Raw genomic sequence first — 26,441 nt, 5'->3', positions numbered from 1 at the left:
GGCTCCCCCGGCTGAAGAAAAGAGAGATGCTGTGAGCCTCTGGCTGTGGTATTTGTGCTTCCTGTCAGGCTGCCATTTGAAGCCTCAGGGCGATGGTCTCAGCGGTTCAGCTACTCTCTGCTATTCTTAGACAAGTCACGTGGCAAGTCTTCAAAACATGTAATTTTTTTGACTAACAATATTTCAGGTAAATATTATTTCCCATGCGGGTGCTTTTTCATATAATGGCTCCTCAAGTATAATTTTTTTTTTACCGAAGTCACTGTCATTCTCTCTTTCATCACATTTTCTTACATCACGTTCTCTTTCATCATATTTTTAAAAAATACACATTCCCCCACCTTAACTCCTTTATCCTCATAAACAACCCTGTAAATTAGGTTAGGCTGAGAGATGGTGTCTGGCTTAAACATCGTGTTCTATTACCCTGAACTGAAGACTCTGTCACCTTATTGTGCAACATCAGGGCTGACATTATTCTTACAACTGCCAAGCCTCCCAACTTGCTCTTATCTGTCAAACTAAATCCCCAGTGCTGTTTCTGCCCACTCAGGTGGTGCTGTCTGTGCCAGCCTATGCTCAGCTTTCTTTCTTTTTATTTTCTAAGGTCTTTCCCACACATTCTATAAAGAATGGGGAAAGGAGGAATTGTTCAATGCTTCAAAATACCCCCCTCCCCATTTAACACTTCACACAGTCTGCAAATCTTCAAAGTGTTCAGATGCATTCATTAAATAAAAGCCTTCTATAGTTATTGCAACAATCAGAAAAAAGTAAAACAGTGACTGTCTTCTTGATGCTTTGAAATTAACCCCCTAAAGGACATACAACAAGCACATTTTTCTTTTCACATTTCCTTCTTTGCTCTCTGAAATATGAATTTCCCTTTGTGGGATGTTCAAAAAGCATATAACTTTGAAACAACTTTTCCATATCATATGAACCTGTGCACCTTGTTCTAGCAATGGCTGTGAAAATCATCTCATGTCAACTGAAGCACAGAAACAGACCAAAGTGAGATTAAATTTGGGGTGGAAACAAGGCTTTCTACAAGATTTCTTGAAGTTCCATCTCAAAGTTCTGTACAGGAATATCATGTACTATACAGTTCACTCTGCAGATGAATAGTCCGCAACTTTTGGGAGTGGTTATTTAAGTGTATGGGCTGTCAGATCTATGCTTTGTGCAGGGTTTGTATTGCTACGTCAAGCTGCTTCTTGGCTGGGCTTTTACGCTCTCACACGGGGCCACTCATTTCTTTATTTATAAGAGTATTTCTAAAGCCCCAACTCATATGAAAATAGCTTGGTGGTATCCCGTAAATACATCCTGAGCTCAGTTCACAGGATCTCATAAGTCATTCTTGTGCAGAGTGATGGATGAGGACCTGTGAGACCTAGGTTCTAATACCTTTCTTGACCATGAAGCTCCAAGGGTGACCTAGGACTAGTCACTATCTTTCAACCCTACACAGGGTTGTTGTAGAGATGAAATGAGGAGAACCATGCAAGGCTTCCCCCCTCTTATGCACAATCAACTCACATCGAGTTGCATGGGACCTCAGAATGTAACCCCCGCCTAAGTGGGGAGTCACCTGAGAACCACCTTGAACTCCTTGAAGGAAAGGTGGGATATAAATGTAATAATAAATAAATGGGTTGTATTTTCCAATTAGCTTTGCTGAGATACTATCAAAAACCTTGGTGTCAGCATGGATCAAGAACTGCACAGCAAGATTTGCAAACCTTATCCAAGAATGCCAGATATTAACTGAAAATGAAAACCTAAAAGGTGAGAATCCGGTCAACAGGTTGCTCAGTGGTACCTCAGCAAACTAATCACCCATGTCTCACTTCCCAAATTTGAAACATACACAGACATTTGCTTATTGAGAGCACATAATTTCCCTATGGGTCTTAAACTGAGTGTTAGGCAAATGTTTAGCCTCTACATCAAGACCTAGTTCTGTTTAAAGGAAGGAGATCCAATAGGCTAGAGCTAGTTAGGTGATATTCACTGAACACACTCAAGACTTTCAGTTCTGACGTTCTTGCTGCTTTAAACAACTGGAACATTTTGCTGGTTCTACCTGTAAATCACCTTTTTCTTTTCTCAACTGGAGTTGGGTTTAACATCCTATCTGAAGGTTACAATTATTCTGAGAATAATTATAGCATTGAATTATAGCAATTTCTCTACGAAATATCTCTGCCTCTATGCTAGGTATAAATCTTATGGGCTTATATTTCTAGTACTGAATGATTTAAGCTTATCACATTCAAATCAAATCCGTTTATTGTGAGGACCATGCCTGTACACAAGCATTAACACAACATTAGTTAAAAAATATTAAAATTCATTACATACTACGCCAACAAAACCTTCATCCCACAAAATAGAAAGAGAGGGAAAACAAGCAACGAGTTAAACAGACGATGAAGGGGTCTTTACATTGTCATCCATAAATCTTTCCCTGGCTTTCATGGCCTTCATCACAAAAACCGCTACCACATGGGTAATACGTGGGTTTGCATCAACTAACAAAAATTTTACTCTATCTTCAGGATTGGTTATAGAGTTGGGTATAATTTGCAGCAATGCGTCTCTAAAGCCCGAGTAGATGGGGCAATAGAGGAGGTAATGTGTAAGATCCTCTTTAATTTTCATAAGGCAAGGGCATAAACGATGTTCTACTGGGGTTTTTGTGAATCTACCGGTCAGATATGCAGTTGGCAGTGTTTGAAACCGTGCCATAGTGAAAGCTCTCCGAAGGGTGGGATCAGTGATCTCCACCAAGTAGTTGGCACAGATTTTGACTGCTTTTACTCGGGGAAACCAGTAGGAAAACCCAGAGTTTTTTATCTTTGTGGAGTCCAAAAAGGCGTCTTTTTCAAAGATCCATTCCCGAACTTTATCAGGGCTCCACAATTTAAGGGTATTAAACTCAGGTAGATTGTATCTGGATAGGATATCTAGTAGGTTTTTATGCCAAGTAGTATTATTTTGTAATGATACAAAGGCTTGTTTAGCCAATAAGGTGTTCGGGGCATCTGTGAGGTTGGTGAAAAAACGCAGGAATCTTAAGTGGGCCCTGGCAGACACAGAAGGTAATCCTACTTCCACTCTTAGGAGAGCTGCCGGAGTACTCTGAGGGAGGCCTAGAATTCTTCTGAGGTAAAAATTTTGGAAGATTTCGAGCCGTTCTAACAGCTTCTGATTCCATCCCCAGAGTTCTACTCCATATAGCATCTGGGGAATCACTTTTCCAACAAAAGCTTTTAGTGCCGGGATCACCAGTTGCCCTCCCCTCGAATAAAAAAAGCTGAGCAGAGCACCGATTGTCCTACGTGTTAGAAGGGCTACAGTCTTGAAGTGGGCAAGCCAGCTAGATGTAGCTTGGAAAGTGATACCAAGATATTTAAAAAAAAGACACTGTTCAATTTTGTGTTCATCTAGAGACCATCTAAATGTGTGGCGAGCTCTAGTAAATACCACAATTTTTGTTTTGTCATAATTTATCTTTAGAGAGTTTTGGGAACAATAAGCTGCGAGCCCCTCCAGCATGCTATGTAGGCCCCTTCGAGTGAGTGCCATGACAGCCATGTCATCAGCATATAGTAATATATTCAGGTGTTTGCCTTCCAGGGCAGGAGCTGATGACTTATACTTTGCCATATGTTGAACAATGTCATTTATATAGAAATTAAAGAGGAACGGCGCTAACAAACAGCCCTGTTTAACCCCTTTCCCCAGTGGCAGTGGGTCAGTATAGTTGCCTGACATCCCAGTTCTGATTTTAACTGTGGTGTCTGAATGTAACTCTCTAAGTATTTTGAGAAGTCGTCTATCAATATCTGTTTCATATAGTTTTTGCCATAATTTGTCCCTACAGATTGAATCAAAAGCGGATGTAAGATCTACAAAAGCCACAAAAAGTTTGCTCTTATGTACCTTTGTATACTTATCTATCATTGTCTGTAGTACCAAACAATGGCCTGTTGTACTATGGCCCTTTCTAAACCCTGCCTGTTCCGGATTAAGCAGGTTAGAGTGGTCAGCCCAGTCAACCAGTTTATTTAGCAGGTAGCGAGTATAAAGTTTATACACAATGTCCAGGAGACTTATGGGGCGATAGTTTGAGGGGTCTTGGGGGTCTCCTTCTTATAGATGGGGGCTAATACCTAATACCATTCAAGCGATAGCCTTCCCAAGTGAATCGTTCTGGAGCTCAACTCTGTATAAAATCACACTCTCACTTGGAAAACGTCCCTTATCTAATATGTTAAGATCAGTTGTACAAGTTACCTATGCTGAGAGACTATGTATGCTCTATTTAATCATGCTTCAGAACTTTACCTTTGCTCAGAAAAGAAATGAACTTGGCTTTTCTTTTCTTGGGGGGGGGGGGGTTTGATATTGTTTCCAGACGGTTCTTTTCGGTGTTTCTGTGGTTTAATTTTTAATGTTCATTTTCTCATACTGCATTCTGTTTGCATTCTGCCTATCACTCTTATTATCTAAATGAACTGCTGCAGATAAATATGTTAAAATAGATAACTGATGTTGTTTCTCAAAAGTTGCATGGTTCCCAAACCAGATAAAGAAGAAGAGAAGAAGAAGAAGAAGAAGAAGAAGAAGAAGAAGAAGGAAGGAGGAGGAGGAGGAGGAGGAGGAGGAGGAGAGAAGGAGGAGGAGGAAGAGGAGGAGTTTGGATTTGATATCCCGCTTTATCACTACCCGAAGGAGTCTCAAAGCGGCTAACATTCTCCTTTCCCCTTCCTCCCCCACAACAAACACTCTGTGAGGTGAGTGGGGCTGAGAGACTTCAGAGAAGTGTGTCTAGCCCAAGGTCACCCAGCAGCTGCATGTGGAGGAGCGGAGACGCGAACCCGGTTCCCCAGATTACGGGTCCACCGCTCTTAACCACTACACCACACTGGCTCTCTGGAGATGCTACTTCAAAGTAAGTGATTCAGAAAATGAGATGCTACAGAGATGACGGTGTGCTGCCTGACTTCTTTTGGAAACTCTTTCAATGAACTCCCCCAGCCTAGATCGTAAGCTGGGCTCAGACTTTCCTAAATTTCAGGCATGGTGGAGAACTGCTTCCCTGCCATCCATTAACTCTCAGGGCTCATCCACACTTATTTCTCTCTCTCTCTCTCTCTCTCTCTCTCTCTCTCTCTCTCTCTCTCTATCTCTCTCTTTTTAGGTACAGGTCCGCACTATAAAACTCCCTGTCCAAGCCCTTTTCCCCCTACCCTGGCACTTTCCCTGCAAAAAAACACACCATGTCTCTGCAAAAAACCCAAAATCCTGCTTGTTCTGGTTCAGCGTTAAAGAGCTGGCTTTCCTAGGAAAAGTGGTGGGGAAGGTGGAAATGACTAGACATGAATCAAGAAATTGCTGACCTGTACCTAGAAAGTGTAGGGCAAAATGTAAACATGGGTGAGCCCTCAGTAGACAACTTCCAGCAGCATTTGCCCTGCATGTTTTATTTCTTCTGATCATACTCAGATTGCCACTGGAGAGACTGTAAAATGGCTCCTTGTGCTTTCCAGCTTATTGACTTGAGAATTCTCTTTGTAGACCCTTCATATTCTGTAAATTTGTTGAATTTACAACACAATGAAAGAATCAGCTTAACGAGGCAAATGCTGAGAGGCATTCAACGCCGCATTTTATGTTCCAGGTTGATTAATTTTCCAGAACAGCACCAACAAAAAGGGTTTGAGACCCATGGTGCCATTATGGAGATAAGAAAACAATTTTCTATCTTGCACTTAAAAAGCTGGAGTTGTTCAAAGCACCAACAAAATTTATTTAGTTAATTACACAAAATCAGATGATTAAGACTTATGTCAGGCTTAAAACAGATAACATTGATATTTCAAAGAGCTGCGTTGTAACTTCATGGAACATTTTAGCTCCTGGTTAACATTCCCTACAATTTATTGGCATGCCATGTAAGAACAGAAATGTTCATTGGATCATCCCAAGAGAACCTTCTCTTTAGCATATAGCCATTTCTATACATATTTAAGTAGACTCCTTGAAGAGATTCATCGAAATGCTGAGCACCACTCTGTTATAATTCAAACCAAATTTTGGCAGCATATTTTATAGCACAACAATATGGGGGAGAAGGCAGCATACAAAAGGAAAATAGATTACTTTAGTTAAGGAGCCTTGGGTTTTTGCCTTGTGAATGAAACTTCTGGAATTTGTTTCTGAAAAACAGAACTGTGCTTCGAATGCAGTGTGTAAGCAGCCACAAAAAGCCATACAGTATATGTAATTTTTTCTCAACACAGAATGACACAGAATATGAGGACATAATCATTTGAAAAATGCAATTATTTCTTTTCGCTTGAGCAGAGCACCTTTGACAGATGATGACTGGGATCCTAAGTAGTATTTTAAATGTGCCCAAGGACTTGAGCATGCCCAGAGGGATTTTGTGACTGCTACTTGGAACAGCTGTTCGCCATCTTATCTTCATCTGTCAGACAAGGAGGTTTGTTCAATTTCGCCTACATTTCAGGCGGCGCAAGTTTATTTCACCCAATTTCAGGTGCTCCCCTCTGTGTAACATAGCCCAGTGTTCAGTAGGTTGACCCCACAATCTGAAAAAAAGCTTTTTGGTCACCACTGGGGGGGGGGGAGAGAAAAGAGAAATACAGTTGTTGAATGCAATCTGTTCCAGAAGACTGTTCGACTTCCAAAACGTTCAACAATTGAGGCGCAGTTGCCGGTTGGCAAATTCCTTTTTTTAAAATGGAGAAACACACCTCAGAAGCCGTTCAACTTCCGAGGTGCATTTGAAAATGGAAGCATTCACTTCTGGGTTGTCGGTGGTCGGCTTACGAAGAATTTGACAGCCAAGGTTCCACTGTACCTGTTGCACAAGCTGTCTTCCACTCGTGCTACTTTGGAGACAACCCAAGGCCACTGAGGTAATTCTTGGGCCCTTTTCACAGAGCCTAGGGATTGCCGATCAGAAGGTCGGCGGTTCAAATCCCTGTGACGGGGTGAGCTCCCGTTGCTCAGTCCCAGCTCCTGCCAACCTAGCAATTCAAAAGCACGTCAAAGTGCAAGTAGATAAATAGGTACCACTCTGGTGGGAAGGTAAACAGCATTTCCATGCGCTGCTCTAGTTCTCCAGAAGTGGCTTAGTCATGCTGGCCACTTGACCCGGAAGCTGTCTGTGGACAAACGTCATCTCCCTCGGTCCATAGAGAGAGATGAGCGCCGCAACCCCAGAGTCATTTGCAACTGGACCTAATGGTCAGGGGTACCTTTACCTTTACTTTTTACATCCTCTAGACAGCAATAGTTTTAAGCGAGGTTTCTGCCAAGTCATATACACACACATATTTATCTCCATATCCTCATGTCCTTTATTCATACTTATTTGTGGCTCTACTAATTTGCTAGTTTCCTGCTCCCAGTCTCTCCACACTGGTATTGATTTTATGCCACACCAACCCCCAGAAAACAAAATGGAGCAGCCCTCGGGCTCATGACAATACTAAGCAAACTGAAACCCTTTGGATCATGACAGAGCAAAAGCTTCTTTTTGTGTTTAAGTTCTTATACACTCTGGCAAGCCACTACAACTTTCAGAGGAATACTGGGAGCACCTTTACTTTACCTACAATTTTATTGCTGACTCAGGCATCCTCACTTCACCATTAGGAACTGTGGAAATGAGGTTATGTCATGCAATACTGTGCTATGGCGACATCAGCAGTCTCATTTCCCTCGAAATTACAGACCACTGTTTGTCATTGCACCAAGAAATCACTTCAAATACCATTAACAGGAAGACTCTGGTAACAAAACCAGCTTTCTAAGAAAACAAGTTCTTCAGAAGAAAAAAGAAAAAAGCAATATTTTGCTATAGCAATGAAATAAGGCCCACGTGGATGAAGAAAGGAGGGGGGGGGGGAGGAAATCAACCAAGTTCTTCATGCATTTTGCAAAGAGACTTCACAAGAGTCTATTTGCCCTTTTTATGTGAGAATGCTTTATGTGACAAAGAATCAATAACTTCTGCAGAAATACCAGGAGGTAGAACTCTTCGCTGCTACCAAGTGCCTGCATTGAAAACAACAACAACTTACTAACAGCATTATATTTACCGTACTTTTCCGTCTATAAGACGGGACACGGGTGGCGCTGTGGGTTAAACCACAGAGCCTAGGATTTGCTGATCAGAAGGCCAGCAGTTCGAATCCCCGTGACGGGGTGAGCTCCCATTTCTCAGTCCCTGCTCCTGCCAACCTAGCAGTTCGAAAGCACGTCAAAGTGCAAGTAGATAAATAGGTACCACTCTGGCAGGAAGGTAAACGGCGTTTCCGTGCGCTGCTCTGGTTCGCCGGAAGCGGCTTAGTCATGCTGGCCACATGACCCGGAAGCTGTACGCTGGCTCCCTCGGCCAGCAAAGTGAGATGAGCGCCGCAAACCCAGAGTCGGCCACGACTGGACCTAACGGTCAGAGGTCCCTTTACCTTTACTTTATGTATAAGATGCCCCCTATTTTGGGGGACTGAAATTTCAGAAAATGGAGGGAGATGGCAAAAAGTTGCTGCGCTTTTTTGGGGGGAGGATTGCCCAGAGTTGTTTAGGGAGGAACGCTGAAAATCACTCACCCAGACGCATCGCTAAACCCACCTCCCATCTGTCCCCTCACCAGCAGAAGCTGCAAATCGCCCACCCAATTGCCACAGTGTTGGCCAATCAACGACACCCATTGATGCAGCAACCAATAACACACACAATAGCTGCTGACAGCCACGGCAGCAACCAATCAAACATCCACTACCCATGTATAAGACGCCCCCCACTTTTTAGCATGATTTTTAGGGGGGAAACCTAGTCTTTTACATGGAAAAGTATGGTATAGATAATGAAATCTTGGTATGACTGTATGGAACAGGCTTCCTTCCAGATGTTTTGAAGTATAACTCATACCAGCCCTACCAGCCTTTCCAATAAATTGGGAGCATGGGAGTTATAGTCCAAATATCTGGAGTGACCAGGGTGGGGAAGCCTAGCACGGAATTTCGTTTAGCACACTCAGCAGAAATCTAGCTACCATGGACATGAAAATAGAAGCATAAAGGATCAAATAGCACACAAAGTATTTTGAAAACAACTGATAAAATCAACAACAAAGCATCCACACACCTTGAATACTCAGCAAAGGGTTTGACCCTCAAAGATCATTACCCCTTTTGTAGATGCAGAGGGTTTAATTACAGCTTATTGAAAATAGAAATTGGTTCGGTTTATTGATTCTACTGACCGGTTTTTATCTGCTCTCTTTTTAACTGAATGTTTTTCCTATATGTTTTTGTATGGTGGTTTTTATTATGTTACTTATTATGTTACTTATGTTACGTTAGCTCAGGGGTCGGCAAACTAAGGTCCGCGAGCCGGATCAGGCCCAATTGTTTTCAGGATCTGGCCCACAAGCTGTCTGTGGATTCGTGTGGGGATTCTGTTTGTTTGGGCTGCGCCATTCCCCCCCCTGCACCATTCCATTTCCCCCTCCTTCTCCCTCACACACACAGCAGCGGCGCCTCCTCCCTCCCTCCTCCTGGCTTCTCCCTGCCCTGCCTAGAGGAGGAAGGGAGCTGGGCTGAGCTGGCTGAGCACCATTTTAAGCAGCCCCTCTCTGGAGCCAGCCCTTTCATGCCGCTCATCTTCCCTCCACCGCCACCCTGGTGCTCCTGTGGGCGAGAGAACGGAGCAGACGAGCTACCTCTGCCTACCCACAAGAAGCAGCAGTGGCGCTGGTGGTGGTGGCGGCCTCTGGGAAGGTAAGTGTAGCGGCTGGGGCTGGGGGTGGGGGGAGGACTACTTGCCCCCCTCGCCTATTCTTCCAGATCCCCCCCCCCGTGCCGCTTCTCCAGCCCGCCACAAGGTCTGAGGGACAGTGGACCGGCCCGCAGCTAAAAAAAAATTGCCGACCCCTGCTTTAGCTTCTCACACACCTTGGGTGATATTTGGAGAAAGGGGATACACTAAATATACCAAATAAATGAAAATGATAGCTATAAATATATATTTTGAAATGTGCCTGCTTTCATAAATCGGTAATGCTGAGGTCTATTGAGTTTGACCTCACATTTATGTGACATGAATTCCACCTCAAGAGGCTCAGTATAACTAATGCCAAGGCACAGAGTCACTTTATATTACTTATTATTAATTATTTGACTTGAGTTAGTTTGGAACTAGACTCCAAAATAATAACCTTAAGCAATCATGACTCCTACAGTTTTATCTACATTCCCTGTTCTTAGCTCCAAAAGTGGTTCTGCATATGTTATCCCTCTCCCCAGCTGCTTTAGAAAAGTACCTATGACCTTATATCATAAGATCAGAGGTACGTTTAGGGAAGATTGCCCACACTGGGCACCGAGCTGAGAGGGTACCAAAGGGGGCAGCCCCACAGAATAGAAGGCAAGAGGTGGGGTGGACATCGCACAGGGTACCGCTGAAATTTTAATACCCAAAATCTGCCATTGATAAGTCATGGGAAGTACAATTAATTAGAAATAAGAAATTATATTAACTGGAAATGATATAGGGATACTCTAGAGACCCAACCCCTACTAAGTTTACACCCCATCATGAATTCTTCTTTGTTAGCTTATTAACAGCCATATACAACTTCTGAAGGGTCAAATCAAAAGCATGAACTGGAAATATACTTTATTTCTCCAATAATTATTGAGCACCTGCTGGCCAGACTGAGGCTAATAAATCAAATGAGCACAGAAATGGCCACACAGCAGCAGTCAATCAGTTTTTCTTATATTTTGTAAATTGCCTTGGTATATATGTGGAGAGCTTAATAAGCAATGGAAAATGGACAAAAAAAACCTAGAGCAAGATGATCTACAAAACCTGTAACAAAATTAGCTGCAAAGCTTGACTTAAAATTTCTACAAAGGGAGGTTTAAAGAAAACTGTGTTGAAACCATCCTCCTAAACAAATAAAACTCAGGAAGGTCCCTTAAATTTTTGTGATCTCTCAAGGCCTCAGCAGCTATGTCAGGAGCTGTAAATTCAAGGCTATTGTCCTAATTTGACATCTTCTGTTTATGGAGCAATGAATCTCATCGAGGTCAATCTTTGCCCACTACATTACTAACAGTCAATAGTGCATGTGAATTGTGGAGTATTTGCACAGTGCTTGTGTCCTTTTCTTCAGCTGAAATGTGTGCTTTTTTTACAAGACAAACATGAAAGGCATCAGTCACCTTGTCGTAAATGGGCAGCCAAACCCCAGAGGTTGCATCTCTATCAGCGGCAATGATGCACAAAATGATGGCTGCAAACTAGGCATTGATCTCCATCAGTCCAGGCAACAAAACCTCTCCCTAATACAACTCCATGGACACAAGTGAACTGCCTCCTCACACCGTCTATGGATGTAGCTTGAAACTATCCCAGCTTGCAAAATCTAAAGCCTTTATCTGATCGTATAGCTAGGAAAACAATATAACGGTTGTAACGAGAAACATTTATGATTTTATTTTAGGTGATCTCTGTCAGCTACTGCCAGGCTTGGTGAGTCCCTTGCTCACAAAACAATTACCCAGTTGACCTCTACCCACAATCAATCATCTACCGAACCCAAAAGTGCCCACCCTGTTTTATCCCCAATATTTGTACTCAGCTGCAAATAAAAGTCGCAAAATCCAATGCTTTCCATTCAAACATTCTAAATTACTTAAGAGAACTAAGAAGGGATGGAGGAAATAAGAGGGTTTGGGGCTCCTTCCACATTTGGACTCCTTAGCTTTGCCAAGACATCATTCTTCAATTCTCAGCTGCAAGCAAAATTACAGTGGCGATTTGGGAGCAGGAATTGGGATGTGTTTGAGGCAGAGAATTTGATTCAGATTGCATTTAAATGCACCTCTTCCTGAGACAATATGTGAACCAAGCTGCAGTTGTCTTTTGAAATTTGCACTTATCTCAATTTTGCAATGCCGCTCTACAACCAAATAACATGTACAAAACTGCAAATACTTGATAATGTCTGCATAAAAACATATATTTTAGAGAAAACAGCATAGAAACATGCATTATGTTAGGGGAAATTGGTTGCAAATTGTTGTATTTCACATACTATATGTGTTTATTGTGAGACATTCATTCTAAAAAGCAGACAAATGTTCATGAGGACTTCATAAGAAAAGGAATTTTCCAACAGATAAGCCTGCATTTAATATATTGTGCTTAATCTCAAGACCAGCAATGTCTGTCTACGTAAGTTGAAGGGGGGAAATGGAAATGTAGGGAAAGGTCTCCACCTCTTGCAAATATCTTTTATACTGAAATGTAATCAATGGAGGCTTTTTATTTTGTTTGTTCAACTCATTAGAGTTTCAGAAGCTAGAGAGGACTATATTTTGCAAAAGATCTGTAGGACTCTGAACAAGAGAAGCAGATTCCTTCTCCCCTTCTCCCCAGCCTTCTCTGACTTTGATGGAGTCACGCAACTCATGTGTGTTGTTTTCCAAGGCTGAGAAGGGAAAATCCAGTACACGACCTTTATCTGTCTTCTAAGTCCAATGGCTCCACCCAAGTTAATTACAACTTGGGAGAAGCAGAGAAGAAGTTGCATGAGTTTCCCAGAGCTTTGCAAAATATAAGTGTTAATGACTATAACAACAGCAACAAATTTCCAGTACTTGTATTTCAACATTACAAGGAAGCTATGGTGCTACAGTGATTGTCCTTTTCTTTGGTTTGAAAAATATACAGTGGTACCTCGGGTTAAGTACTTAATTCATTACAGAGGTCCGTATTTAACCTGAAACTGTTCTTAACCTGAAGCACCACTTTAGCTAATGGGGCCTCCCACTGCCGCCATGCCGCCGGAGCACAATTTCTGTTCTCATCCTGAAGCAAAGTTCTTAACCTGAAGCACTATTTCAGGGTTAGCGGAGTCTATAACCTGAAGCATGTGTAACCTGAAGCATATGTAACCTGAGGTACCACTGTAATGAGTTGTTGGATGGTAGAGAAGAAACATGGGGGGCATTGAAAATAAAGGCTTGATGAGAAATCAACTAGATGCCAGCTCAGGAAAAATGTGTTTTCAGCCTTATCTTTTGAACTCAGATTTTTTTTCTCAATGAAGAGCAGGGGTTGGGGAATTAAAGGCCTAATTATGGATATTATATTAATGGCCATAAATTCAGTTCAGTTCAGCATTTTAAACAGACTTTTTCGTCACAGGAAAAACAACAACCACAACCTTCAATATACATATATGGAAGTTTCTTCTCACAAGTTACAAGCTCATTGCAAGTTTATGATAGAAGAGCCTTGCTAGTCCAATTTGTAACATTTCCCACACAGATTTTAGTTAAGAATATAACCCGAAAACAGAGATTGATGGTCAAACTTTCAGGAAAAGTGGAGACAAACCAATAGGTGGTGTAGAAAACTTTTACCTGTAGACAGATTACAATCTGTTTAGAGGTCTATGGACACACAATGGATCAGCATGGGCAAAGAAGAGAGCAAATTTTTAAAACAAAACAAAACACAGAGTTGCAGAGGGGACTGGTATCTTCACAGGAACTGGAACACTTTATCTAGCATAGTAATTCACTCCCATACAGTTATGTAAGCCTTCAAGAAATAACAGCCACTGTGAGCTGTCGCCTAGCAACAGGAGAAGGTAGGCCTAGCAAAAAGAATGGCTAAGAAAGCCAAGAGTTTTTCTGTTCAGACAACTGAGGCACTGCCAGTTCAGAAGCTGCCATTTATTTCCATTCTGCGTGGACTTCAGAAAGGCTGTCAGCACTTTGGCATGTGTCCCTTTTGCTCAACACCTCACTAAATGCCCAATTGTGGAGAACTGACCCCCCAGAGCCTTTAAAGTAGAAAGACTGTCGTTCTGTTTGGATGTTATTGATGCTCCTCTGGACAACATAATGAGGGTGACAGATTCTCTTTGCTTGCCAATTCTTTTTATTGATTTTCACGGTGACGGATTCTCACTACTTTGCAAGCAATCTCATGCAGACACACAAACAGGTACACAAACCTTCCACAGCGAACTCTCAACGCATGGAGCAATCCCTGTGCCTATATAAGCTCATATAGGCATATTCCATGTTAAAGGTAAAGGGACCCCTGACCGTTAGGTCCAGTCGCGGACGACTCTGGGGTTGCGGCGCTCATCTCGCTTTATTGGCCAAGGGAGCCGGCGTACAGCTTCCGGGTCATGTGGCCAGCATGACTAAGCCACTTCTGGAGAACCAGAGCAGCACACAGAAACGCCATTTACCTTCCTGCCAGGCTCTGTGGTTTAATTCATGTTACAGACATGCAAAGGAACGAAACATGTGAGTCTTCTGCCATCATGCCAACCCCACAGTCACATGCACATTAGGTAAAGGTATAGGTAAAGGGATGCAGGTGGCACTGTGATCTAAACCACTGAGCCTCTTGGGCTTGCCGATCAGAAGGTTGGCGGTTCGAATCCCCACGGCGGGGTGAGCTTCCGTTGCTCTGTCCCAGCTCCTGCCAACCTAGCAGTTTGAAAGCACATCAGTGCAAGTAGATAAATTGGTACCGCTACGGTGGGAAAGTAAATGGCATTTCTGTGCACTCTGGTTTCCGTTATGGTGTCCTGTTGTGACAGAAGCAGTTTAGTCATGCTGGCCATGTGACCTGGAAAGCTGTCTGTGGACAAACGCCGACTCCTTCGGCCTGAAAAGTGAGATGAGCGCCGCAACCCCATAGTCACCTTTGACTGGACTTAACTATTCAGGGGTCCTTTACCATTACCTTTACCTATGCACGTTAACTGAATGAATGGAAGAGCCCCAAACAACTGATGCATATTCTAGGTTCATCTGATTTGCAGTAGAGCTACCAGAGCACAAAACAGTAGCCCTAGTGGAGCCCTAAAATGAGAGTGTTGTCGTCGCAAGCTGACCAAACAAAAATAGTTGTCACCAAGGCACACACAGACCCCATACTCTGGCCCCCTGTTATTACCGTATTTTCCCCTCTATAAGATGCACTTTTTCCCTTCTAAAAAGGAAAACTGTCTGTGCGTCTTATGGAGCGAATGCGGGCTGCGCGGCTAAGCCCAAAGCCAGAACAGGGAGACGGAGCACTGCGCAGTGCTCCGTCTCGCTGTTCTAGCTTGGGGATGGCTGCGCAAAGCCTCTGCAGGGCAGCAGGGTGAAGGCATCCCGCTGCCCTGCGGAGGCTTCAAAGGTTGTCCCCGAAGCCAGAACAGCAAGAGGCTATCCCAGAAGCCAGATCCCTCTTGCTGTTCTGGCTTCTGGGGTTCAGAATTTTCTTCTTCTTGTTTCCTCCCCCCCAAACTAGGTGCGTCTTATCGTCTGGTGCGTCCTATAGAGCGAAAAATACGGTATCTCTGAAGTGCAGCATGAGATCAGGGGGAAATCTCCTGCTCTGGATAAAGCTTGGAGCCATGGAGAAGGATTCTGCTCCCACTTCAGAGCTGAAGGCAGGAGAAGGAGCTTTGGCTTGCACAACCTCAGCTTCTGATCAGGGGCACAGAGCACCCGTCAAGCACAGAGGCAAACCCATATGCTTCTAGGCTCCTCCTCCAGTTCAAAGCTAGAGAGGAAAGTGCTTCAGCCTGCTCTGCCTGAAAGATGTTTTGATGAGTTTACATCCCGTGATACAAAATGTGGAAGACTCTGCAATTGTGCCCAGCGGGCACAAAGCCAAAATGAATTCCAGGCTTTGGGAGAGCTTTGAAGTCTGAGGAGGGGGCGGTGTTTATCCCACCTCCTCTATAGCTTTCTGGTTCAGAAGACATCTCAGGCTCACTTCACTCACCAGTGTCTGGCCTCCCACTCACCATGGTTAAGTGAAAAATACTGTTGAACCCTAATTCTTGCAAGAAGGACCCCTTGACCACAAAAGTGCATCGTTCTAAAACTGCAGTTTGGACTTGTGAATGGGGAAACAGATGCCTTGTGACCACCAATAGAACCCAAAATCTGGCCTTTCCTACTGCCAGGGGTCAGGCAGAAGGTTTACACTTATGAATCATATTTGTGATTCATTCCAAAATTAAAAGTTAACAAGAGTAAAAAGTTAGTGTTATTGATATAAAAAAGTTATGGAAAAAAATGAGTCACCCATGAAATTTAATACATAATATTCTCCTGTCATTCTTTTAATTGAGACCATGATTTAGGATGGGCTACATAAATAGTATTCGCTTTTATACTAAGTAGTAAGCTGACCAAAATCTGAACTCTGGAGATACATGCTTCTACCATCAAGGCTACATGGAAACATCTGAGATACCATTTATTCATAATGGTAACATTTTTTCAAGAGGCTTTTTTAAACTTTCCATTTCATTTCTATTGGTGCTGATTCAATGTCTCTAGAGCAGTAAAAAAAAAAAAGAATCTGATTAAAGGGCATATTACATCTGCATGATCATCATTCAATGACAGTATAAAATGACGACATGCAATTGGGGAACAGCCAAGAAAGATCCAAAAGCATGGATCAAAACTTTCCTGTCATCCATACTGTTCCAAATACAATATTTTTTCTAAAGAAGAAAGTTCACACATCCATATATATGTAATTAAAAGAACGATATAGCGTGTGTACCAGTCCTAAGATGGATCAGTTTCATTTACAGTTTTGTCTGACAAGGTCACAGCAATCGTTTTAAAAGTTCACACCGTGTGATGACTTCTAGCATTGCAGCACTTGTACTGCTCACATTAAAGGTAAAGGTAAAGGTACCCCTGCCCGTACGGGCCAGTCGTGTCCGACTCTAGGGTTGTGCGCTCATCTCACTCTATAGGCCGGGAGCCCGCGCTGTCCGGAGACACTTCCGGGTCACGTGGCCAGCGTGACAAGCTGCATCTGGCGAGCCAGCGCAGCACACGGAACGCCGTTTACCTTCCCGCTGGTAAGCGGTCCCTATTTATCTACTTGCACCCGGGGGTGCTTTCGAACTGCTAGGTTGGCAGGCGCTGGGACCGAACGATGGGAGCGCACCCCGCCGCGGGGATTCGAACCGCCGACCATGCGATCGGCAAGTCCTAGGCGCTGAGGTTTTACCCACAGCGCCACCCGCGTCCCCACTGCTCACATTAACAAATGGTTAAACATTAAACTCTTACCGTGATGGGTCCAAGTTTTCACCAAGGGTCAGAACAGCAGCTTGTTTTCATGGGAAACAAATCACTTGTTTGTCAACATGTTTGTCCTCATGGCGCTGTATTCTTATGTCTTCTATGTTGAGTGTGCTGAAAGAATGAAATAAGAAACATCAGCTGAAAAGCTAGTGTGCCACCAAAGAAAACAAAGGGTCCCCCCCCCCTTTTCCTCTTGAGACTGAAGATGCTAGGCATTATTAATTGCCTTCAGAATGCTTGCACACACTGAAAGGCCGGAAGATAACTCACAGCACAAAAGGGACTCGATTGCCCCACCCACTGAAGCTTTTTTGTCTAATATTTCAGGGAACATTAACTCTAAAAAAATATTCTCCTGCTCCATCTATAGATGATCCACTCAGATTAGTTTTGTTAGGAAGCAGACATGCAGAACACAAAGAACCATGCCCTTGGTCTCTTGCTTTTTGGAAAATGTGGGCAAAGAAAACAGTAACCAAAGCCCATGGAAATATAAGCAACACGTTTTGGGTGGCAAGCATCTCTCTTGCCTATATACCCTTAGCCTTAAAAGCAGATAGTTGAACATGTTTATGCTTAAAATAAAGCTAGCCGGAACATTTCAATGAAACATTATTGTCCCTCTGAAAAATGGTAAGAGTGATAAGAGTTGCATTTGTGAGGGTAGGGACTTATCATAAAAACCCAAGTACATTCAGAAGTACTATTGTGATGACGTGGAAATTAAAAATACCACCCTGGTCTATTGCAAGAAATTGGTCTGAATTGCAGAGGATTATGTTTCAATTATGTGAGGGTACTGTGACAGGAGCTTTGAGCAGAACGATAAGGAGCAGGACTTTACTACGAATGACGTTCTCTTGAGTTAGGGTTGAGATCAAAGTTAGTGACTAATAAATGCAAATAATAACTCAATATTCAGCTTGGATCAAAATATGAGCAAAGGAAAATTTTGTACCTTCTATTTCACATGTCTCTGCCAAGTCCCTGGCAGAGACATGTGAAACAGAATTAGAATCTGTATTCTAATTGGCCAACCCCTGCCAACCCCCTGAACAGAGCCACAACATCGGGGCACAGAGAAAGAGGGTGTTTTACTACTCCTCCTTCCTCACTTGATAGGTAAAAAGGTAAAGGTAAAGGACCCTTGGACGGTTAAGTCCAGTCAAAGGTGACTATGGGGTTGCGGCGCTCATCTCGCTTTCAGGCTGAGGGAGCCAGCATTTTTCCACAGACAGCTTTCCAGGTCATGTGGCCAGCATGACTAAACCACTTCTGGCACAAGGGAAGACCGTGACGGAAGCCAGACCGCATGGAAACACCGTTTACCTTCCCACCGCAGCAGTATCTATTTATCTACTTACACTGGTCTGCTTTCAAACTACTAGGTTGGCAGGAGCTGGGACAGAGCAACAGGAGCTCACCCCATCGTGCGGATTTGAACCGCCGACCTTCCGATTGGCATGCCCAAGAGGCTCAGTGGTTTAGACCACAGCGCCAACTGCTCCCCTGCTTGATAGGATACATAAACAGCATGCCAGGATGCCACACCTGGTGGACCACGCCAAAGACAGCAGCCTTGAAATTACTTCTCCCATGATCGCCAGGTTTTGCAGCCCATCAGGGTGCAGTGCCACCCCCTATGGATCAGGGACACTGAGAAGGAGGGAGGAAAGGGCAAACCATATTCCTTTCTTCTCCCTGCACACCTGCTTGCCAGCATTCATCAGGTAAGTGACTGCAAAAAACTAATTGTGGGAGTTGTTTCCCTTCAATTGGCTCACAAAACATATCCAGGTTCTTCCAGTTTGTGGGGGTGAAGGGTGGGAGAGAAACCTGATGAATTCCCACAACAATCTTTGAAAGCTTGCCCATTTCTAGACTTTTACACATAGCACTTGTATCCACTATAAACTTTCTGACAGGTTTTTATTAGAAAGAGAATTCTACATTTCTTTCTCAAATGGGTAACAGCAACACAGAGAACACCAATATAGAAAACGTCTATGAGTCCAGAACACTAATTCTTTTTACTTGTTTTACTGATGACATTGAAGAGCTCTATCCCTTGGGGAGCAGGAATTTTGCACTAGGGTAAACTAAATTCTGCAGCGAGGAAGACTTGAATACGCAGCCTACATAAATTATGCAAATGTGGATGGCTTTTCTTATTTTATATGATTTGTTCTACAATTCTTACTATATTGCTTAATACAGTCTGCTTCTTCTAGCCAGGATAAGAGTTATGCAGGGCACTTAAGGATGCCAAGGTAACAAGCCAAGTTACATTTCCAAAGTGGAAATTGCTGTCTTCAAATTACCCTGAACTGTTCATTCAAATGTATTTTCTGTTAGGAAAAATAATAATCAGCAGGTGAATTAAAATAATCTGCACATGAAAAAACACTGGAATGCACACCTAAGTTGAGATATCCCAACATCACTTTCTTCAAATATACATTCCCATCCGAAACTACTGCAACCACACATTACGATGTGTGCATCTGGACTCACATGTACACTGCCAGCACACATGTTGTATGTTCATATACACACATCCAGAATTTCATATATGTACCAGGCTTGTGTTAAAGGGCAATAGTTTACAGAAGATAAACGGGGGGTGGGGGTGGAGAGTCCATTCTTGATTTTTAATGGGCTGGTGCTGTCATAGACAACATTTCCTCTAAAATATGTCATAGCATAGCTTCTTGCACCCCCAAACCATGAACCATTGTAACTTCACAGAAGGGGGCTTTCTTCTCCAGTCCTATCACCCACATTGCAGCCCCCAAACCCCTAAAAAGCTCCTTTGGGAAGTTGGGGGACCCTGCTGAAAATCATGTCTTAGTGGGATGTCTGCTAGAACTCATTTCCTTGTCCAGTACACGCATACAGATTCTAATTAGTTTATTTAAAGGCAAGTGAAACTTATCAAGACAATTGCTATTCTCCCCTGAGGACTCATGTTGAATCCAAGCAATGCTGTTACTTGGCCTTTGAGCACCATGGTTTCCATGACATTTCATAATTGCCAGCAGTAACAATAGGTTCATTAACTATTTCCCTTAACACCCACGATGTACTACCTATGCTATAATGGTTCCAAACATTCTTGTACCTGGTTTTTTTTTTAATTAATAAGAACTTCAAAGTAAATATTGTTCTTAAAATCCTATCTTATAAGAGAGAGAAAATAAGCACTTGAGAATTCCTATTCATTACTTTTGCATATTTTTAATGGACTTATTCAGGAATATGAACAGCAATGGTATTTCAGCATTAAAAGTTGGAGTTTCCCCCCTTTTTGTTTTATAGGAGGGGCCAACTTCTGCATACCCTGAGTTCTAGAGCATCTGAACTGGAATTTGACATTGCAACTGAATTATAATCATGTGTTGAGTATCTCTGGTTCTGCACTGTTGATGGCTATCACTACATCTTGTGCTAACAAATTCCATAGTATAACTATGCAATGTGTGAAGGCAATTCAAAACATTTTGAGAAGTATATCATAACCTTATTGTGTTTTATCTGCTGGTTATTTTGAATGTCTTTGTTACTGCTTCACTTGTTGCCTTTTTGCACACTGCCTTCAAATCCTGGATAAAAGGCAGTACAGTTGTACCTTGGAAGTCGAACGGAATCTGTTCCGAAAGTCCATTCGACTTCCAAAATGTTTGGAAACCCAAGCGCGACTTCTGATTGGCTGCAGGTAGCTCCTACAACCAATCGGAAGCCCCGGAAGTCCCGTCGGACATTCAGCTTCCAAAAATCGTTCACAAACCAGAACAGTCACTTCCAGGTTTGCGATGTTCGGGAGCCAAAACATTTGAGAACTAAGCTGTTCGAAAACCAAGGTACGACTGTATATAAATGTTACAAACAAAACAGTTCAAGAGGTTCAAGATATCTACAGTGTATCTTGACGCATAATTCTTTTTTAAAAAAAAGAATAAAAAATTGTGTTATGTGTTTATTGTGCCGAGCCAGAAGAAAGTCGGTTTCGTTAATCACACACATTTGTCTCACTTATTTTCATTATGTCTTCGTAACCCCACACCATGTATTTAATGATGTATATCATGCAGATACCAAATATGCATGGCTTTTTGAAAGATGGAGATGGGGCTGCAATGTGTGGTTTTTCTTTTACACCATTTCATCATTATGACAGTCCTGCTCCTGATAAACGAACACAAGAGTGTTATACTTGCTGTTTAACAAGTTAAAGCTGGAAGGATTTGTAGCTATTACATCATACAACATTATGCAATGTTGGGACTTCAAACTGTAGGTCTTGAGTTCAAATCCTCCCTCAATGGTGAAGTGCACCGGGTGCAAGTGTCAGGGCATGGGGAATGGGCAGCCGCACTCAAATCCACACCAGAAAAGTGTGCTGCCTTCCCAACAAAGTTTCCTCAAATCTATGGCCTGCGTCTGAAACGTATTAAGCAGAATGCACTGCTCTGCTGACCAAGTGAAAGCGGAGCGCCAGTCTTTGCAGTATATCAGCTGCAGTAATTAGAAGAAGAAGAAGAAGAGTTTGGATTTGATATCCCGCCTTTCACTCCCTTTAAGGAGTCTCAAAGCGGCTAACAATCTCCTTTTCCCTTCCTCCCCCACAACAAACACTCTGTGAGGTGAGTGGGGCTGAGAGACTTCAAAGAAGTGTGACTGGCCCAAGGTCACCCAGCAGCTGCATGTGGAGGAGCGGAGACGCGAACCCGGTTCCCCAGATTACGAGACTACCGCTCTTAACCACTACACCACACTGGCTTGGGAAAGGAGGGATAGCAGGTTTTCCAATCCCCATCATGCGTCTGATGACATCACTGGGAACATGATGAGCTGTTCGCTTGGAAGCGGGCCAGACCTAAATGAGATAAATTCAGGCATGATTCAGATTGCCTAAATGATCTCATTTGAGTCCGGTCCTTTCCACATCAAACTGGGGAGATGCATATCATTAATCCAAACTGTTCATTTATGGCACTAGAATTCAAATACAAGTCCTACATAACCCTGATTTCCTATATGACCTTGTAGACAGAAGTGAAAAATGCAAGCAGGCTGTTAGATATAGGTTTTTTTTCTGAGACAAGCAACTTGTAGGAAAGCAGGACAAGCAGAGTTGGGGGGGGGGGTAAGCAGGGGCAGAGAATGCTACAAGCACAGATCAGCCTGGAAATCTAAGTCAAAAGTTCTATTGCCAAAGAAATGTGGACTTCTGACAAGAAGCTTAACTAGGTGATAAAGCTTAACTAGCTTAACTACCGTATTTTTTGCACCATAACACTCACTTTTTTCCTCCTAGAAAGTAAGGGGAAATGTCTGTGCGTGTTATGGAGGAAATGCCTACGGATTTTCCTCCTCTAAAAACTACGTGCGTGTTATGGTTGGGTGCGTGTTATAGAGCGGAAAATACGGTAAATAGTCCCAGCAACCAATTAAGTTGCCACCTTTCCACAAGAAACAGCTGCTGTTGAAGCACTAACTGGAAGAAAAAAGGACCAGAAAAGTTTTGGAGCACTGTGTTTTGGAGCATTGCTAAGTGAGACAATAAAGTAAGGTCTAAACCACGAGGCTTCTACTTTCATTGAAAGAGAAAGGCTCTCCTGTATTAAGAAGTGCTACATTCCAATTTGTGGTTTGATACTGCGTTATCAAAACACGCATTGTGTCGCACCTTGGCTTCCTCTTAAAAGTTGTTATTTCACAGAACAAGGAAACTGAAGTAAGCTGTATATCACACAATGCTATCTGCGAATATAATAAATATTGCAGTGAGGTTGCAATGATGAGAATCAGTGGCTGATTTTCATCACTGCAGCCATCGACAACCAAGCCATTCACCATTTAAGTGCACACCAACAGCATGAAACAAAGAAGCAGATGAATACGTAAGTTCTTAAATAATACTGGAAATAGCCTGGAGAGGCTTGATGGATGGATGGCAGCTAAACAGATTGATGTTGAATCCTGACAAGACAGAAGTACTGTTTTTGGGGGACAGGAGGCAGGCAGGCGTGGAGGACTCCCTGGTCCTGAATGGGGTAACTGTGGCCCTGAAGGACCAGGTGCGCAGCCTGGGAGTCCATGGAGGCGCAGGTCAATTCTGTCCAGGGCAGCTGTCTACCAGCTCCATCTGGTATGCAGGCTGAGACCCTACCTGCCCATGGACTCTCTCGCCAGAGTGGTGCATGCTCTAGTTATCTCCTGCTTGGACTACTGCAATGCACTCTACCTGGGGCTACCTTTGAAGGTGACCCGGAAACTACAACTAATCCTGCCAACCTAGCAGTTCGAAAGCACGTCAAAGTGCAAGTAGATAAATAGGTACTGCCCCGGTGGGAAGGTAAATGGCGTTTCCGTGTGCTGCTCTGGTTTCGCCAGAAGTGGCTTAGTCATGCTGGCCACATGACCCGGAAATACTGTCTGCGGACAAACGTCAGCTCCCTCGGCCAGTAAAGCGAGATGAGCGTCGCAACCCCAGAGTCGTTTGCGACTGAACTTAACTGTCAGGGGTCCTTTACCTTTACCTTTATGCTCTACTAAGCTTTGCTTGATACCTTTACAACTGATGTGGTACCCAGTATAGCATGAGACACTACTGTAAGGATAGCGGTAGCAATGAATGCACTACCATCAATACTGCCAATGGGTTGCTTTTTTAAAAAAAAAGAAAAAGAAAATCGGGAAGTGGTTAAAGAAGCAGCACAGATACTCTAGCAGAACTATTAGTTCAAAATAAAGAAAAAGAAAATCGGGAAGTGGTTAAAGAAGCAGCACAGATACTCTAGCAGAACTATTAGTTCAAAATATGAATGTGTCCCTCAGATGAATGAGACCGATATACTGTGTAGCGGCTTACACTGCAAAAAGGTCTTCTAATCATCCTTTGCATGTAACGTTCTGACACGCCGCACATGTCCTTCATTAAAGCCAATAACAACAGATTACAGATAATGGTTACAAAATGTAAATGTATTTCAACCTTGGCTGAAGCAATCTGGCTGGTGATCACAATTATAAATGCACCTCCTGTCACTGAAAGCCACAGTAAATCTCTTCTCAAATGGCCCAGCCAGGACGAAGATAAGAAGATAATTTTACTAGAGGTCTATCATCCATGTCCTTCAGATGAGCATATCACAACAAACAAGCTTCAGCATACAGAATAAAGCAAAGAGAACTGCTCACATTTACAGTTTTTAGAAGAATATGAACACTCTTGGTACTGCAGCTTCCTTATAGCAAAGCTACAAGGGGATCTTTAGGCGTATCAAAGTCCCCAGGAATAACTTTGTTTATCACCTTGCACAGTGGATACAGTACAGATGTATGCTTTAGGCTTACATAGATTTAAAACATTATGCTTTTTGACTGTTTTATTGTATATTTTAATTGAGGATGTTTTAACGCTATGATGGAATTGTTAGTGGGTATTTTAAGTATGTATTTGTTTCATTGAGACCATATATCACAGGTCCTGAAAGACGTACATTGGCCCCCAGTACGTTTCCGAGCGCAATTCAAGGTGTTGGTGCTGACCTTTAAAGCCCTAAATGGCCTCGATCCAGTATACCTGTAGGAGCGTCTCCACCTCCATTGTCCAGCCCAGACACTGAGGTCCTGCAAGAAGTGAGGTTACAGGGAACCAGGCAGAGGGCCTTCTCGGTAGTGGTGCCCATCCTGTGGAATGCCCTTCCATCAGATGTCAAGGAAATAAAGAACTATCTGATTTTTAGAAGACATCCGACGGCAGCCCTGTTTAGGGAAGTTTGAATGTTTGACATTTTATAGTGTTTTTAATATTCTGTTGGAAGCCGCCCAAAATGGTTGGGGAAACCCAGCCAAATGGGCGGGGTATAAATAATAAATTCTTATTCTTATTATATTATGGTTGCAATCAAATGAATGAATGACAGAGAGAGCTGTCTCTAGTTTTCCAAACATGGAAAGAGAGATTAGAAGATTTCTCCTACGTGCAAACCCTGGAACACTGTGTCATGAAATCTTTGTGCCCTATGAATAAAAACTGCATGTTAAGTATTGCAAAATCTATTAGCACTGAATCTTTAGATAACAAAACCACCTTCCCCCATTACTCTAATTCTACGGTCAAGGGGGGGGGGGATCATCACATATGTTTTCATTCTGATTAACTTGAATAAACTTCCTTCATTGTAGTAAGGCAAATCTCCCATTCCTAAAGAGAACAGTAAAGGTAGCATTAGCGCCTGCCTATTCTAATTATTTCCACCAAGAAAAGAACCAGCAGGTATCAAAACAAATTATTTAAGTGTAAAGTCTGTTCTTTTATTCTTGCTTTAAGTAACTACCTTGCTTCCTGGGGCTTCTGAATGTGAATAATTGCCCAGCTTACACATAGTTGCTACAGGTGTTTAAAAGTCCAATAAAGGCTATGACTTCCCAAATGTAATAAATTCTCTGGCATCTTCTCTGGTTTACTTGGAGCACAATCTTTTGTAAGGAATAATAATACTTGCCTGAATAAAGCAATAAAGTAGTATAGTACCCTTTGGCGGGGGGGAGGAGAACATGTTGAAGATCACTGCTTCTTTTTAATTTTAGAAAGCTGAATTACTTTACTACATACAGTTGTACCTTGGTTTTTTAACAGCTTATTTCTTAAACGTTTTGGTTCCCGAATGCCGCAAACAGCGACTGTTCTGGTTTGCAAATTGTTTTTGGAAGCCAAACATTGAATTGAATGGGGCTTCAGCGGGTTCCAACTGGCTGCAGGAGCTTCCAGACATTTTGGAAGTCAAACGGACTTCCGGAACAGATTCCATTTGACTTCCAAGGTATGATTGTACTGCCCCCCCCCCCAATAAACTGGTTTCTCTTTAGAAATGACAAAACCTGTAAATGGAGATATTTGAATAAAAAACCAAACAGTTATCTGCAATTGATTTTGTTTCTTTAATGAGGCTTTGGGAAGATTCCTTTCTCTCCCTCTTGTTATAGAAATTACTGATTTGGGACCTTTTATCCTTGCTCACGAGTGCAAAATATGGTTTGAAGCTCAACATCAAAAAAAGGAAGATCATGGTCACTGGTCACATCACCTCCTGGCAAACAGAAGGGGAAGAAATGGAGGCAGTGAGAGATTTTACTTTCTTGGGCTCCATGATCACTGCAGATGGTGACAGCAGCCACGAAATTAAAAGACGCCTGCTTCTTGGGAGAAAAGCAATGACAAACCTAGACAGCATCTTAAAA

At 42.7% G+C, this 26,441-nt stretch overlaps 1 protein-coding gene across 7 annotated transcripts in view; it reads right to left on the bottom strand.

The window, feature by feature from the left end:
• Nucleotides 1-26,441, bottom strand: part of GULP1 (GULP PTB domain containing engulfment adaptor 1) — a 182,099-nt gene that overhangs the window by 91,763 nt on the left and 63,895 nt on the right. For 6 of the 7 annotated variants that reach the window (XM_080972267.1, XM_080972269.1, XM_080972268.1 and 3 more), the window contains exon 2: nucleotides 17,178-17,303. The gene's annotated coding sequence lies outside the window, so the exon portion shown is untranslated. Of the gene's footprint in view, nucleotides 1-13,484; nucleotides 13,637-17,177; nucleotides 17,304-26,441 lie in introns of those variants that run through there. The other variant, XM_080972266.1, reaches the window with a different exon arrangement.

This window comes from Podarcis pityusensis (genome assembly GCF_964106645.2).
Source record: "Podarcis pityusensis genome assembly, chromosome: 1".
Taxonomy (NCBI): Eukaryota; Metazoa; Chordata; class Lepidosauria; order Squamata; family Lacertidae; genus Podarcis; species Podarcis pityusensis.
Note: the sequence above shows the minus strand (reverse complement) of the source record. Positions and strands in the feature narration are given on the sequence as shown.